This window comes from Salvelinus sp. IW2-2015, linkage group LG8 (assembly GCF_002910315.2).
Source record: "Salvelinus sp. IW2-2015 linkage group LG8, ASM291031v2, whole genome shotgun sequence".
NCBI classification, from domain to species: domain Eukaryota; kingdom Metazoa; phylum Chordata; class Actinopteri; order Salmoniformes; family Salmonidae; genus Salvelinus; species Salvelinus sp. IW2-2015.
This window is the reverse complement of record NC_036848.1, coordinates 37066237-37082646: the sequence shown is the minus strand read 5'-3', so window position 1 is coordinate 37082646 and position 16410 is coordinate 37066237. Positions and strand designations below refer to the sequence as shown.

At 41.6% G+C, this 16410-nt stretch overlaps 1 protein-coding gene across 1 annotated transcript in view; it reads right to left on the bottom strand.

Annotated features, from left to right (window-relative positions):
• Positions 1 to 304: 304 nt before the first annotated feature.
• The window catches only part of LOC111967836 (urotensin-2 receptor-like), a 67409-nt gene continuing 51303 nt past the window's right edge, over positions 305 to 16410 (bottom strand). The window contains exon 4 of the mRNA XM_023993239.1: positions 305 to 3755. The gene's annotated coding sequence lies outside the window, so the exon portion shown is untranslated. The remainder of the gene's footprint in view (positions 3756 to 16410) is intronic.

Below are 16410 nucleotides of genomic sequence, written 5' to 3'. Positions count from 1 at the left end.
TAGAAATACAAAAACATAGACTGCCCACCCAACACTCACGCCCTGACCAATAAAGACATACAAAACAAGAGAAAACAGGTCAGGAACGTGACATCAGTGAGCTGTCCTCTCATTTAACAACTTTTCTGTTTACTCATCAAAATCTTTCAACTTTGAAAATCTTTCAACTTTACTTTGAAAAAGTATATTTCTTAAATAATTATGATTATATAACTCCAGGTTAATTACTCCGACTAACGACCCTTTAAATCTCTGCTTGGTCCATTTGAACCCGAAATACAAAAAGGATGAAAACCCGGAAGAGTTAAACAGAGTTCTTTTTAATAAGTGCTCATATTGTAGATGGACACAGCTCAGCGCTGGCGGTTGTCTTAAATAAAGTATGGCAGGAACTGAAGCAACACGTTTACACCAGCAAGCAAACTGACTAAACCCAACAATAGGAACAAGAAAACAATCAGCATTTGATCAGTGTGTGTGTGTGTGTGTTTGTGGCCCTGGTCCTGACCCTGACCCAAAACTAAGCTGTTTACATTTACACTCTTCCCAATGGGGAGCAACTCAAAAGTGAATATCCCATCTTCGAGTATTTGCCACCACAAAAGAGGTGTATGTATGTGTGTGTGTGTGTGATCAAGGGAGCAAATCGGAGCCAAAGAGCGCAATATAGCTACGTTATTTGTGTTAGCCAGAGGGAAATATAGAAACATCTTGGTTCCCGATATGACAAAAACATTCAAAGGAAAGCTTTCTTTTTTACAACCAAATCAACATTTTTTGATGTGAATGGCATGTTGTAGAAGGCTGCAGTCAACTTTTTTTGTGATTTCACTTGGGTTTTTTTATCAAAGAAAATAAAATAGTACATGGACACACCCGGCCTGCACACCTGCGTACTGGAAATGGCTCGAGTCGCACAAACCTTTTTGTGATTTCACTTTCAGTTTTTGAGAAACTTACCCCAAACCGCGAATCAAAAAACATTAACAAAGGCAATAAAAAAAAATTTAAACGTCCTTTTAGAAACAGCAAAACTCTCAGTATAGTGATGCAGGTCCTTAAATGTGGTATACATAAAAGTGTGTCATTCCGAAATGTATCCGCAAAAGTTCGGAATGACACAATTTCATGTGTACAACATTAAAAACAAGTGAAATCTTTAAAAAAGGTGTCTGGAACAGTCTATAACATGCCATTTCCATCAGAAATAGAGATTTGGTTGTAAAAAAAAAAAGGAAACTTCTCTTTTAACATGTTAAGCAGTAGACTGGAGCAGGGTCTGCTAGAGTCGTTATCAGTCTCCAGGCACAGATGTCTGCCCTGTGAAAAGCCAAGTCCTGGAGGTGTGTTAGAGCTCTGCCACCCGACCTGAGCCCGACGGGTCCTGACATTCCACATCATGTTAGGGACGGGTAGGGCCTGTTTTGTCGCCAATAACTAAGGTACAGGTGGGGCACGGGTATCACTAAATTGATCACCTGCTCTGCTGCGCGGTGTGGTCATATCTTACTAAGATCATACCATGGTGTCAGAAGTGCTTTCACAGAAAATAATAATGTTTCTTGAGTTCTGTTCGTTGTTTAGATTGACAAAAAGTAGCTAGCTAACTGCTCTCTAATGTCTGGTAATTGAGCAGAGTAGGCCAAGCAAAAGGTTTCTCTTTGATAATACAGCCAAAAAAGAAAAATTGTCTATATCGTAAGAATTCATGAAAACAAAAATGTGTTTATTGGTCTTAATTTAAGGTTAGGGTTGGGCATAAGGTTAGTAGTGTGGTTAACGTTAGAGTTAAGTTTACGGTTAGGGTTAGGTTTAAAATAAGATGTAAGAAAATAAATGGTAAAAAATAGGCTGGTTTATAACTTTGTAGCTGCGGAGACGTTGCTATGGAAATACACACACACAGAGCCGACAGAACCAGAGTGCATGCAGAGTGAGCTGCGCGTGCAGTGACACATAGAGAAGAGTAGCTAATGGATTTACGTAATAATGGAGGAAGTTATTTCTGCCTTACATTTGGCAGAAGCGTTTGGGCCTGTGCAGGGCTCTAGTGTGTGAGCATGTGCCATGGGTAAATATGATTTTGTCTGCGTATTAGACAGCCTGACATGCAAAGGAATTTGGATAGTTGCGTAAACAATAGCATTTTTGCAAAGACATTACAATTACAACATCAACAACTGAAAAATGTACAGCGTCCATATATTTCATTTGCCAACAAATGTATCGCGTTCGGTAAATGTCTTTAAAAGCAGAATTCTACCATTGTCTTGATTTTAAACAAATGACTTCTGTAACACTTGGCCTGATAGATGTAATCAGATACGGTATATTCAGAAAGCGTATGTCACACCTCGATCTGCCACAGTTGAAGCCCTTTCATAGTCCTTTGGCTCGGACTCATCTTGTTGAATTGTTCATTCACTGACATTATATTAGAACTGTCAGTTTCAGTCTTCCTGGTGTGATTGGTGTGGGTCTTTGAAGAAGAGAGTATTGTGTTAACCAAACGGTTGAAGGCTTATAGTAAAGAGTCTCTTATCTTTGTTTGTTCATTAATAACTTTTTTGCTCCCTCTGTACTTAGTAATTGACAACATCGTTGATTGATGAAAACCTGCATACATGAGCCCAACCACAGTTGTACACACACCCGTACAACCACGCGCAAGGATGCGCACACACGCAACATTGCTAAAACTTTTCTGATTGAACAGAACAAAAGCAGAAAATATATATTTCATTGTCTCCCTCAACATGAAACATGTACAACCTTGCACAGAAGAAAAACATAATGTCAATGAAACTGAATCAACTTCGATATAGAACATTGTCCTCGTTTTGCTCTATGAATAACTGAATTTGGAATTCACAAAAATAATGTGAACTCAAAAGAGCAGAAAATCCCGACACTACATAGAGATGGACTTAAACACTTGTGGCCCAAAGTTTTCAAATTATGTGACAGATTGAACAGGGTTTCTGATGGACCGCCGCAAGGGATCAATGGAAAGTGAGAATGTCTGACACTCCCCAAAATGTCTGTCTGAAACAGTCATCCACAGGAAGTCGGTGCGTGACACACACAACCTAAACAGGATGCTGAGAACATAGTGTGTGTTTTATAAACAAGCGTAAAGAAACAAGGGACAATATTCAATCAGATCAACAGTAACTCGTGGTGAACTACAAACACATAACTTATCATTGCTTTTGTTTAGGCGGTGTAACTGGTTTGGAGCTGTCAAATTCACAAGCGGCTCCCAGCGATATAATTATCACAGGGAGTAGAAATCCTGTGCAGCTGTTTTACAAGTTCAAACACTGGAATGTGTGATGTATTCTACACCTTGATTAGGCTAATATTAAAACGTATTATTTTGTTTAATGATTTTCAATTAGTGTCATTATTTCTATATGGCCTACACTTTTTTGTTCTGAGTTGAATCTTGGCCAAGAGCTGCCAGCTCTATGGTTCCTGTGTGTGTTGAAGTCACTGCCGTCGCTCAGTGGAGGCTGGTTTGGAGGGTAAATTATGATTGTTATCTCTTTACATTAGTCCAAGAAGCATCCAGATTCATCTTGCCTCTTCCTCTAAAGAACGAGTGAGGTCTGCTGAGTGCACTGCACTTTCTTCCTTCTTATCCCCCTCCTTCACCGCATCGTCTTCCTCTTTCTAGTTCCACGATGACGAGTTTAAGCAGTAGGATCTGCTATGTCCACTCCTTTCTCCTTTTCCTCCTGTCCCCTCTGAACCTGGGAGTGAAACAGAGGACAAAGGACCATTAATACAGTGGCTGTAAATCTGAGTGGCAAGACAGGTCTCTCCAGAGCTTCTAGAGAAATGCCAAAGCGTAGAGGTGGCACAGCAAACCCTGTTCATCTCCCTGTACACAAACTCAAGCAAATAGCATCGCCTTCCTCTGTATATCAACGCCTCTATCTCTGCTATTGTTTGCACACACACGTCTGCCATATGTATTCTCTAGTTGTTCCTAACAGCTTTGTTAACACACAGAACTGGATAGTGGTTATCTGGCACAGTGTGTGTTTGGAGGTGATGGACACAGCCTATGTGTGGAGGATCAGACCTTCTGTTAGCCTGCCCAGATGGAAGTGCACACACACACACCCACATAGGGTTTAATATCAGTGTAATAATGTTAACATGGGCTGGAGGGCAAATCTGACACACTAACAATGCCCAGATTACCTAAGGGTAGATGGATGGTGATTGATTATAGTTACTATGCCCTTGCAGAGTTTTAGTACCGTAGTGCACTTGACTTTTAAATACTTTAAAAGTTTCCCATTACCATGAAGAACTTACAGATTGTTCTTCAAACAGTCACTATTTACAGCTTATTTTTTTACTTCTGAGTCAATGGAATATCATGAGCACTGCTGCATAGAGGAGAAGACGAGGTCATTATGGCAAGAGAAATATACAAGTTTACACTGTGTGTGTGTGTCTCTGTGCATGTTTGTGTACATGTGCGCAGTACTGCTGTTTAACAAGTGTCCGGACAAAACTGTTTCCACATGCACATGAGTTTACAGGAGTTCCTAACTGGAACAACTAACACCACCCAGTCCCCTGAATGAGAGACTTTCCCCTATCGTTAAAGAAGAAACACACAAACACACAGAGAGAGCGAGAGCTTAGCATGGGTTTTACAGAGGGCCTTGTAAAGAGTCTTATTTTCCACACGGTTTGTGCCGTCGCTGTTGGCATGAGAAGTGCTGAGAGGAGCTCTCTATAAAATGTATGCTCTCACTGTGGCTGTATCTCACTAATACACATCAGCCCAGCAGGCTGCGTTTACACAGGCATTCCAGATCTGATCCTTTGCCAAATTTATGGCTGATGGTCAAAAGACACATTTGTGGAAAATGATCAGAATTAGGCTGCCTGTATAAACGCAGCCTCTGACACACCTTACTTAACTAATCAATGGCTTGATGATCAGTTGATTAGTTGAATCAGGTGTGATTGTGCTGGGATGGAACTCATTCTACACACCCGTGAGACAAAGATAGGACGTCACTTTTGACTCTTCAGAGAAAGATTGGAAATGGAAGCTAGAATAGATTGAGCTGTCAATTGCTATATTATTGGGGGAGAGTTCCACTTTCTTTTCCCGTCTGTCTCTCTCGCTACCATGTATAATCAGAGAGAATGAGGATCAGAGAGGTGGCATTCACACCGCCAACTTCCCCTGCCATACGGTGGCACTACCCATCCCTGCTGCTCACAGATTACCTGCACTGTCGTATTGTCATTCTAATAATCACTGTCTCTATTCTGATACAATGTCGTCTCTCTATTCTGTTACAATGCTGTCTCTCTCCTATGACAGCATTCTCTGTTTATTCTAATCCGAGCTACACATTCCGCTAGAGTCTAGAGCAGTTTTTGCGTTGCGATCCACCAAGAGCTTTCAGAGTTTCCCTTTGACCTGAAAAAACATAAGCAGTGTTTGTCGTTATAATTTCTTTCCATGACCCAGAAAGAATCCCTCACAACTCACACTGTACCAGGGAGTCCCGATCATTCCACACACAGTAGCTTGATATCAGCTGTAAGAAGGGCTAGTCTTTCACTAGACCTCAACAGCTGGGCATAAGCACCAAGGGGTCGCTAAATGTCATTTCTGCAAGCCATGGCACCCACCATCTCAGATTGTTCTGAAATAATTTTGGTAGTTATAAACATATAAGATTAGCACATTATTTTGTTTAAATATCATTTTATCTCTGAGAAATTAAGCTAATTGATTGCATCCAAATTGGCCATTTCAATTTATGGCATTCATATAGTATTCAATAAATATAGTACCTAACATCCGATTTGGACCAAACTTTTTTCTAACAATGAGTAAGACATGAGGAATCCAAAGAAATTGTTAAAAGACACCCACGGACCCCCCACACCGCACGCCAAACTCAACTCACACTGTACCAGGGAGTCCCAATCTCACACACAGTAGCTTCATATCAGTTGTAAGGGCTAGTCTTTCTCTAGATCGCCACAGCTGGGCATAAGCACCAATGGAAATGAGAAATTCTGTGTCCTATAAGTATATTCATCTGGAATTAAAGGTTATACATCCAGGAAATGTTGGTCTTTGCATTGTCATTATACATACTCCTGTTGTCCTTTAAAGGTTATGGATGTGGTTATAATTGCCAAGCTGTATTAATTTCCTGAGTTGGAGAAAGACCTTTAACCATTAGGCTCATGCACAGAAGTAAACAAAGACAAAATATAGCACAGAGAGAGAGAGTCTAACAAATTTGTTCCAGCCACCAGGCAGAAGCACCCAGCCAGTGTATCCAATGTCTGATGCTTCTGAGTTAGGCCTCAGCACTGAGAAGTGCTTGGTCACACACAGACATTCCGACATGACGTAATGGTGGAACACTGACTTGAAATTAGAATGTCTGATGTCTCATTTGTGATTCATTCCAATCTAATTCTATGGTTAGACACAAGGACTGTATGGTTGGAGACAAATGAGGAAATATAGAGTGTTGAGACATGGTCATCCATGGTGTTCAGTCCCTCTCTCTCAGCAGCTCTGGGGAGGTGTGATTTCGGAGTTCTTCTCTGCTTATCCCTGCTTAGAACTAAATATCCTCTCTAGGAAATTAAAACCCTCTCAAGGGGAGAAATTAAAAACCCTCTCTAGGGGGAAATTAAAAACCCTCTCTAGGGGGAAATTAAAAACCCTCTCTAGGGGGAAATTAAAAACCCTCTCTAGGGGGAAAATAAAAAGCCTCTCTAGGGGAAAATATTTATACACGCTTCAGGGTTTCGCAGAGGGACGTGTGTGTGTGTGTGTGTGGTGGTGTGTGTGTGTGTGTGTGCACTGTAAAGGCATTTTTTCTCAAATACTAATAGTAAGTCAATAAAAAGTTATTATTACTTGAAATGTTTGTGGTACTGACTCAAAACTAAATGAGAAGTCACACCAAAGTTTTTTAAAGATATGACAACAAATGAAAAAAAATCCTCTGCTGCAGGTCAAATTTTTTAAATTGTTTTTAATATCTGTTTTTTTGCATGTATAGTACATTGCGTGATTATTTTATGCTACACAAAGATAAATAACACACTTTTCTGAACTAATCCAATCACTTAGAATATTTGCACCCATTACTGAAATGCTTATTCCAGTTGAAATGGATTAGGTAGTCTCCTCCCGATGGTCTTAACCCTGGCAATCATTATAAATGCAGGTTGCGGGTGAATAGAAATTTCAATTGTTGGATATCCAATGACTCACTGCCTCCAGACAATTTCCATCAGGGAGGCTGAGACTGGATGTACAGGTGGGTCTGAAATGTATGTTGGATATCCTAATGACTCACTGCCTCCAGACAATTTCCATCAGGGAGGCTGAGACTGGATGTACAGTGGGGTCTGAAATGTATGTTGGATATCCTAATGACTCACTGCCTCCAGACAATTTCCATCAGGGAGGCTGAGACTGGATGTACAGTGGGGTCTGAAATGTATGTTGGATATCCTAATGACTCACTGCCTCCAGACAATTTCCATCAGGGAGGCTGAGACTGGATGTACAGTGGGGTCTGAAATGATTGTTGGATATCCTAATGACTCACTGCCTCCAGACAATTTCCATCAGGGAGGCTGAGACTATGGATGTACAGTGGGGTCTGAAATGACTGTTGGATATCCTAATGACTCACTGCCTCCAGACAATTTCCATCAGGGAGGCTGAGACTGGATGTACAGTGGGGTCTGAAATTATTGTTGATATCCTAATGACTCACTGCCTCCAGACAATTTCCATCAGGGAGGCTGAGACTCTGGGTGTACAGTGGGGTCTAAAATGTATGTTGGATATCCTAATGACTCACTGCCTCCAGACAATTTCCATCAGGGAGGCTTGAGACTCTGGGTGTACAGTGGGGTCTGAAATAATTGACACCGTTGATAAAGATGAGCAAAAAAAGACTGAGCTTTTTTGTAGGCTCAAAAAACGGGGAAATTAAATGATTTAATACTTATACAATTGCTCAGAGAAAGACCTTTTGCATAACAAGTAAACATTTGTTTTCCAAAAAACGTAGGGCTAAAATATTTTGATACCCTGTTTTCAATACATTTCAATACCTCACCTTGCGAGGATAACGGGACTTTACCTTTTTCTAAAATGGTTTATGAGTTTGAGAACACATTGGGAGGGATCTTAAATCATTCCTCCATGCAGAATCCTTAAGATCCTTCTTCTGTGCTTATGGACAAACCACATGTTTTCAATGGGTTTCAAGTCCAGAGACTGAATGGCCATTGCAAGATGTTGATTTGGTGGCCAAATAACATCTTATTTGTGGATTTTGATGTATGCTTGGGGTTATTGTCTTGCTGGAAGACTCACTTGCGGACAAGTTTCAGCCTTCTGGCAGAGGCAACAAGGTTTTTGGCAAACTATCCTGGTACTGGGTAAAGTTCATGATGCCATTGACCTGAAGGACCCCAGGACCAGTGGAAGCAATATATCCCCATAACATCAAAGACCCACCACCATATTTTACAGTAGATATGGGGTTATTTTCTGCTCATGCATTCTCAATTTGACTCCAAACCCACCACTGGTGTGCATGGCCAAAGAGGTTTATTTTTCTTGTCATCTGGCCTAAGCACCGGTTCCAATCCAAGTACCAATGCTGTTTAGCAAACTCCAGGCGTTCTTGGATGACATGGAAATACAGTTCTTTGGCCACGCACACCAATGGTGGGTTTGGCGTCGAAATGAGAACGCAGAATGCAATGCATTAGCATAAAATAATATAATGTCCCTATTTTTTTTAGCATACAATATAGCTTTGTATTTTTTTTTTAAACATTTTTGCTGATTTTCATTAAGGGTGTCAATAATATCATAACCCACTATATCTCAATAGTCTCACCCACCTAGTAGGTGTCCACCACACTGACATTGAACAGATCAGTGAAGATGGAGATGAGACGAGGGAAGGAATGCACTTTAGACTACTTAGATGTCTCCTTTTATACATAATTCATCTGAAGTTCTTCTGATTGTCTCCAGTATAAGTAGTCATACACCTGAGTATTAGACAGAGCACATTAGCAGAGCTGTACAAATCAGATGGATTATGATATTGAGGTTTACATTTACTGGAGGAATTACAATGTTTGTTACTCTTCTTATTGTTCTGTATCTCACACAGAAAGACTCACGTCTAAGCGGCCAACAGCCATTCTGCAGTCAGGAATAAAGTGGTGTGCTCGCAGAGAGATCACGTCCTGCCTGGTGTTCCCGACTGTGTGTGTGCCTGGGTCTGGAGTGAATGTTTGTGTCCGGGTCCACTCCCTGCTGGCTCATACTGTACACATGCTCGCTGAACTTGTTCCAGACTTTTCCCATGTGCTCCAGTGCAGACAGCGCTAATCCCACTGGGGTGGATTTACTTATCTTCTTCTCTCATCTCTAACCTGCAGCACCCTGAAACACACCTGTCTGTCTGTCTACCCTCCTGTCCGTCTGTATCATCCATCCGTTTGTCTGTCTGCATAACTGCTCTTCAATGGTTTGTATCACATCCGGCCATGATTGGGAGTCCTATAGGATGGCGCACAATTGTCCCAGCGTCGTCCAGGTTTGGCCGGGGTAGGCCGTCATTGTAAATAAGAATTTGTTCTTAACTGATTTGCCTAGATAAATAAAGGTTAAATAAAAATACAAAATTCAACTAGAGGTGTGCCGAGTAGTCGGACCAAATGAGTATAATAACAAATATGGGCAATTTTCTGGATACAATTATGATCTGAGTATTTTTTGTAATCATCCGTGATGTGAAAAATAAACATTTTCGGGTGCCAGCACAAACACATCTTTCTCATGTCAGTCAGTCAAGTAAGGTGCTACATGGTCTAAGTAACTCAACTGGCTAGTTTGCTTGTCTTTAAAGAAAAGGGTGGGCTGTACGTTGATCTGGCTGCTCTAATTGGGTAGAGTGAAGCTGTATTTCTCTGTCCACTCACTTCATAAATTCACCTGATCACTTTCACTTTTCTGCTTCAATTAAGAAGGAAAGAAATTCCACAAATGTGCTTTTAACAAGGCACACCTGTTAATTGAAACGCATTCCAGGTGACTACCTCATGAAGCTGGCTGAGAGAATGCCAAGCGTGTGCAAGGCAAAGGGTGGCTACATTGAAGAATCTCAAATATAAAATATATTTTGATTTGTTTAACACTTTTTTGGTTACTACATGATTCCATATGTGTTATTTCTTAGTTTTGATGTCTAAACTATTATTCTATAATGTAGAAAATAGTAAAAATAAAGAAATACCCTTGAATGAGTAGGTGTGTCCAAACTTTTGACTGGTATATATGGGGGATTGGAAGTGATTGGAAGTGGGGGATTGGAAGTGATGCAGACAATTACATTGATGGAAGCTGCAATCTATTTGCAATATTAAAGCTGATCTAACCCCTTAAAAAAGAACTTGTGATGATGCGAACAAATAGCTCTGTTTGCTGGAAGAGGAACCCTCACTCAGTTTGTTTGTGTGTGTGTGTGTGTGTGGTGTGTGTGTGTGTGTGTGTGTGTGTGTGTGTGTGTGTGTGTGTGTGTGTGTGTGTGTGTGTGTGTGTCCTAGGCCTGCTGAGAGAAAGTGGCAGATCATGAAAGGGAGGGAAGCAGTGTTTATGTATTTTTGTCTCTCTCCTCTTTAGGGATTACTCTGTGTTTCATCTTGTTCAGAGCTAGGTCACAGTCTGGTGAACGACGTGAGCAGGATCATAGAAGGACGGATAGAGAGGAAGAACTAAGGTGTGTGTGCTAGCGTTCCTGTGTGGGTGGCTCTTGTATCGGCCTCCAGAAGTGGCACGGGCACCGTAAGGGCAAGTCTTTGTTGTTGGTACAGAGAAACGTATGCTGAACAAAAATATAAATGCAACATGCAACAATTAAAACAAAAGTTTTAAACACTGACGTTTAGGTTGTAAATGTATCACATGGTTTCATGTTTCATGGTTTTACAGTGTAGTATTTTAGAGACACTCTGTAGCTCTGAACACAGATGGTACGATTCACATCCCAGCACAGGCAGATGTGGAGAGACACACACACACACAGACACGTAGGAATATAGCACGGACAGCAGTCTATGACCAGCTGAGGCCTGTGCTAACTACCCCAGGAAAAATTCACTAGCGCCACGTTTCCCTGGTTGGTGCTAAACACATAGCAGCATGACATAGCAATCCATCACAAACTGCTCTGTGTGTGTGCATTTGTGCATGTCTGTTTTAGCAGGTCCAATAGAGTCCATAACTGCAGAACACACAGGTTGTAAAGGGCTCCCCGAGTGCAGGAAATAAGGCTTTACGAATACACACACTCACACATTCTACTGCGCGCACTCACAGACACTCACAGAGGAAATAAGGCCTTCTGTGCCTCACGGCTTCTTTGGCAGGATAGTCTGGAGAGCTCACTGTCCGTCTGTCTTAGCAGTGCCCTTATCCTACTACTACTTAGTCACATGTGGTCAGTGGGCTGTAGCATGTGCTGGCATGAGATTCACTGAAGCTGTTTTCACTCCGATTGTCTTTTTTTTTAATTTATTTTTTTACATCTATTTAACATCCATTCTCCCTCCTCTTCTTCAGTTTAATGGTTGTTCTCTCTCCTCTCTTCTCTACATCCATTTAACAGCCTCTCGCTCTTTCTCTCTGATTCCTGTCTGGTTAGGTCAGGTTATCTGTTCTCATTTTATAAGCCTGCTCTCCGTTATCCTGCTGAGCCTGTAAGTATGCATGTATATATGTGCGTGTCTGTGCGTGTATGTGCATAATCACACTCCACACACCTGCAGACCGCAGATGTATCACTCTTCTCTCCCTGTGGCCTCCTTTCTCTAAGGTGGAAACATTTTTCAGTTCAGTTCATTACAAAGACTAAACCCCTGAACAGTGTGATTTTATGACCCTGATTAATCACATCCAGACTAAAACAGTGCAACACGCTTTGGATTCCTAACTAAGACATCAGCAGACTATGTATTGAGCAGACTATAAAAACAACGTACTGTATAGTGATTATATCTGCCATTGATCATCATTTACAGCCAAAAGTGGTGCTAATACATCTTTCCCTACGTCTATCTGGACTCCAGTCAGTGATGAGTGCTAGCCCTATTGTAGCTCTGCTGACATGTGGAAGAGTTCTTCATCCCAAGAAGATTATGTCGTCCAGGATTTGTCCTCAGACTATGTCTATTTTAATGATCCCCCTATATGCCTTTTCCCCGAATATTATTCCTTTCGCGCCCAGCACGCGAGCTGTGGGTTTTAGCGTAGTCTCTAACTCTCCATAGTGTGCAAGTCACAACAGAATCGCAACATAACAACTGGCAATGGGAAATGGAAATATGGGTCTGGGTTTGTGTGATAAACATGAAGCAACATGCAGGCAACAGTGATCAAGAGCTATTGGATCTATCGGCTGTCGAAATACAATTACTGCTAAGTTGTTCATTCAATTTACAACAACCTCCAGCAATAACAACTTACAGGCTGTTAGCTCTGGCTTTTGTGAGTGCCATCCATACAACATAAATTCCTCTGAGCAGCAGTCCATGCTTCCACACAGAGATCTGTCAAACACTTCCTTCCCCATTCATTAAATTCAAAATCAATTTGACTTAACACATTTCTGCTTGACTGAATTAAAGTCTATTTGACTCAATTCATTTCAGTAGGGCTTCAATCTGGTTTCCGAGCTGGTCATGGGTGCACCTCAGCCACCCTCAAGGTCCTAAACAATATCATAACCGCCATCGATAAGAGACAATACTGTGCAGCCGTATTCATCGACCTGGCCAAGGCTTTCGACTCTGTCAATCACCACATTCTTATCGGCAGACTCAACAGCCTTAGTTTCTCAAATGACTGCCTCGCCTGGTTCACCAACTACTTCTCTGACAGAGTTCAGTGTGTCAAATCGGAGGGCCTGTTGTCCGGACCTCTGGCAGTCTCTATAGGGGTGCCACAGGGTTCAATTCTCGGGCCGACTCTCTTCTCTGTATACATCAATGATGTCACTCTTGCTGCGGGTGATTCTCTGATCCACCTCTACGCAGATGACACCATTCTGTATACTTCTGGCCCTTCTTTGGACACTGTGTTAACAAACCTCCAGACGAGCTTCAATGCCATACAACTCTCCTTCCGTGGCCTCCAACTGCTCTTAAATGCAAGTAAAACTAAATGCATGCTCTTCAACCGATCGCTGCCGCACCTGCCCGCCCGTCCAGCATCACTACTCTGGACGGTTCTGACCTAGATACCTAGGTGTCTGGTTAGACTGTAAACTCTCCTTCCAGACTCACATTAAGCATCTCCAATCCAAAATGTAATCTAGAATCGGCTTCCTATTTCGCAACAAAGCATCCTTCACTCATGCTGCCAAACATACCCTCGTAAAACTAACTATCCTACCGATCCTCGATTTCGGCGATGTCATTTACAAAATAGCCTCCAACACTCTACTCAACAAACTGGATGCGGTCTATCACAGTGCCATCTGTTTTGTCACCAAAGCCCCATATACCACCCACCACTGCAACCTGTACGCTCTCGTTGGCTGGCCCTCGCTTCATACTCGTCGCCAAACCCACTGGGTCCAGGTCATCTACAAGTCTTTGCTAGGTAAAGCCATACCTTATCTCAGCTCACTGGTCACCATAGCAGCACCCACCCGTAGCACGCGCTCCAGCAGGTATATTTCACTGGTTACCCCCAAAGCCAATTCCTCTTTTGGCCACCTTTCCTTCCAGTTATCTGCTGCCAATGACTGGAACAAACTGCAAAAATCACTGAAGCTGTAGACTCATATCTCCCTCACAAACTTTAAGCACCAGCTGTCAGAGCAGCTCACAGATCACTGCACCTGTACGTAGCCCATCTGTAAATAGCCCATCCAACTACCTCATCCCCATACTGTATTTATTTATTTATCTTGCTCATTTGCAGCCCAGTATCTCTACTTGCACATTCATCTTTTGCACATCTATCACTCCAGTGTTTAATTGCAATTGTAATTACTTCGCCACCATGGCCTATTTATTGCCTTACCTCCCTTATCTTACTTCATTTGCACATCCTGTATATATATTTTTTCTATTGTGTCATTGACTGTACGTTTGTTTATTCCATGTGTAACTCTGTGTTGTTGTATGTGTCGAACTGCTTTGCTTTATCTTGGCCAGGTCGCAGTTGTAAATGAGAACTTGTTCTCAACTAGCCTACCTGGTTAAATAAAGGTGAAATAACTTTTTTGGAATCAATGGCTGCATTGTGTACCAGTGGAATTGTGCAGCACAGTGACGTGTAGGCAGTGAATACTTTGTGATATTCTAATAAAAAAATGTATTATGAAAAGCCAAATAAAAAAATAATTATGTGACACATTTTCCCATTTTTTTCCCATGATCTGTTTTTTCTGAAAGATTCAGGTGGATTTTATGCTCAAAATCAAACATTTAACTAAAGCTGCACACACAAAAAGGCGCCAGGGCATTCATGCCTTTCTTTCCATCCATACGAATCCATTAAACTCTTTAACGTGCACAGCCTTTCCTGACAGGCATGGTCAGCATAGCAAAAATACGGTTTTGCCTACAGTAACTTGAAGTAGCTTGAGCCGATTTCATGTTTTACACATCCGTATTGCCTAAACATTTTCTGTGGGTAATTGCCTGGGATAAGCTGTGCACATTTGGGCGTGTAAGCATAATTTGGCGCTAGCATCCCTTGAACTAAACAACGCTGATAAATGAACACCACTGTACTGCACCTCAAACAATTTTCCAAGTTAGAATAATCATGTAATAAGCTGTTTGGGGGATTCGAAGAGTGAAACGTGAACTTTATTTTTTTAAATTCTTCCCATGTACACCTCTTAACTTTCTCCATCCCACCCTCCCATGTACATACAACTATTCCACCTCTGGAACTTGAACTATAACGACAGTTAAGACCAGACAGAGGCAGGATACAGCATACAAGACGGGATTTTATTCATGACAGGCAAGTCAACCACCATCTCTCTCACTGCTAGTTGTCGGGCAGGCGAACGGTGAGTGATGGACTGTCCACTTGTCTGCAAAGTCATTACCAATTAATACTTTTTACCCAGACTTTTCACATCTTGGGCATTTCATTTTGCTTTGTGGGCGCAGTTGGAATGGGGCTTCTCCTGCCACTCAATGTGGGCCCAAGCCTTATGTTCCATGGTGTTTACATGCACCGCGCATTGGAAGAATTATAAATCCATTGTGAATGGCTATAGAGTTTATTGTGAATTATTCAGATGAAATGTGTCCATATTTTGGAATTTTAGTGCCACCTTTCAGTTATAACTGTAAATGCAAAATAGGTCTATGGCTGAGCTGAGTTGATCAGTGTGTCAATTTGTAGAATTATTTGAAATATGCCGGCATCCGAGGCTATTGCTTGTCTATCTTGGCTACATTGGTATTTACATTTGGTGAAAAATGTGTTGGTCAATTTCGGTTTATAGCCTATGTCACTTTGGTTGTTGGAGCTATCTACTGTATGGTGAACTTGGGCTTCATCAAGGTTTATTTGTGAGTAAATCTGGCTTTGACAATAGCCAGTATTTACCCAGCCACCGACCTCACCACACATCGCTGGTGTAGTGTCATCGCTCTCTCTGATCTATTGTGTCACTCTGTCCACACTGTAATGACACTCTGAGTGAACGGCTTTAACCCTGTGAGCAAAAATGCAACAGGTCCTAAACTCATGTCCAACACTACACAGTTCATCTCCTTAGACCCAGATGTATTTATTAGTAGCATTTGTTGTGTGTCCTGTCTTCTCTATAATCCAGTGACATGAAGAAAAAATTAACCGAGAAACAAACATTCTGAGCCAGAACTAGAGGCATTTTTGTCAGTGAAGGCAAAAACGCATTTGCAAAAATGCTTGGGTCTCACACTACAGATTGTTGTTTTCAGCTCTATGCCTCTCATCCCTCTGTAAGTACATACGTGTGTGTGTGTATGTGTGTGTGTGTGTGTGTGAGAGGGAGAGAGAGAAAGAACAGCAAAGTGCTTTCACTACATACAATACAATCATCGACATCCCCTTCATCTCTGTCTCTCTCTCTTTTAGTGGCGTTGCTTGAGAAGTGGCTTTTCCTAATGGGCCAAAGCTGCCAGACAAGCCCTTGAACACACACACACTCTTCTCTACATCAGATATCCCTCTCACTGGGGTTTCAATGGCTCTACTCTAACAAGTTTTTTGCCCTTTGGCTGAAAAGAATACAGACTTACTAGGGGTTTACATTTTTTAAACATTTTTTTTATGACACTGTT